Below are 1741 nucleotides of genomic sequence, written 5' to 3' on the forward strand. Positions count from 1 at the left end.
AAATGGAAACATTGGTCCCAGCCTCGTCAGGTGCAGGGATGCTGAGATATCTTCGATCATGCATACCCCAGTTTTAGGCATTTTTCGCTGCATTTTAGAGTATAAAATAGCCTTATAGGCAAATAGAACCGGTGATCGAATATCATTCCAGGCACCCCGACGGGTGCTTCTTGTAGGGAATCGAGAGCCCTAAATTTCAAGACCTTAACGGACCTCATACCATTTTTGGGTACGGAGATATCTTCGAGATTAGCTCCCCCTTACAAGCTATATGGGAGCGCGTTAAAAGTACGAAATATCGCGAAATTTGGCATACTTTGACGCGTTAGTTACCGGTGACCAAATATCATCCCAGGCACCCCCGGGGTGCTTCTTGTAGGGTTTAGAGTCCCCTAAATGGAAACATTGGTCCCAGCCTCGTCAGGTGCAGGGATGCTGAGATATCTTCGATCATGCATACCCCAGTTTTAGGCATTTTTCGCTGCATTTTAGAGTATAAAATAGCCTTATAGGCAAATAGAACCGGTGATCGAATATCATTCCAGGCACCCCGACGGGTGCTTCTTGTAGGGAATCGAGAGCCCTAAATTTCAAGACCTTAACGGACCTCATACCATTTTTGGGTACGGAGATATCTTCGAGATTAGCTCCCCCTTACAAGCTATATGGGAGCGCGTTAAAAGTACGAAATATCGCGAAATTTGGCATACTTTGACGCGTTAGTTACCGGTGACCAAATATCATCCCAGGCACCCCCCCGGGGTGCTTCTTGTAGGGTTTAGAGTCCCCTAAATGGAAACATTGGTCCCAGCCTCGTCAGGTGCAGGGATGCTGAGATATCTTCGATCATGCATACCCCAGTTTTAGGCATTTTTCGCTGCATTTTAGAGTATAAAATAGCCTTATAGGCAAATAGAACCGGTGATCGAATATCATTCCAGGCACCCCGACGGGTGCTTCTTGTAGGGAATCGAGAGCCCTAAATTTCAAGACCTTAACGGACCTCATACCATTTTTGGGTACGGAGATATCTTCGAGATTAGCTCCCCCTTACAAGCTATATGGGAGCGCGTTAAAAGTACGAAATATCGCGAAATTTGGCATACTTTGACGCGTTAGTTACCGGTGACCAAATATCATCCCAGGCACCCCCCGGGGTGCTTCTTGTAGGGTTTAGAGTCCCCTAAATGGAAACATTGGTCCCAGCCTCGTCAGGTGCAGTGATGCTGAGATATCTTCGATCATGCATACCCCAGTTTTAGGCATTCTTCGCTGCATTTTAGAGTATAAAATAGCCTTATAGGCAAATAGAACCGGTGATCGAATATCATTCCAGGCACCCCGACGGGTGCTTCTTGTAGGGAATCGAGAGCCCTAAATTTCAAGACCTTAACGGACCTCATACCATTTTTGGGTACGGAGATATCTTCGAGATTAGCTCCCCCTTACAAGCTATATGGGAGCGCGTTAAAAGTACGAAATATCGCGAAATTTGGCATACTTTGACGCGTTAGTTACCGGTGACCAAATATCATCCCAGGCACCCCCCGGGGTGCTTCTTGTAGGGTTTAGAGTCCCCTAAATGGAAACATTGGTCCCAGCCTCGTCAGGTGCAGGGATGCTGAGATATCTTCGATCATGCATACCCCAGTTTTAGGCATTTTTCGCTGCATTTTAGAGTATAAAATAGCCTTATAGGCAAATAGAACCGGTGATCGAATATCATTCCAGGCACCCCGAC

Source organism: Mya arenaria, chromosome 7 (genome assembly GCF_026914265.1).
Source record: "Mya arenaria isolate MELC-2E11 chromosome 7, ASM2691426v1".
Lineage (NCBI taxonomy): Eukaryota > Metazoa > Mollusca > Bivalvia > Myida > Myidae > Mya > Mya arenaria.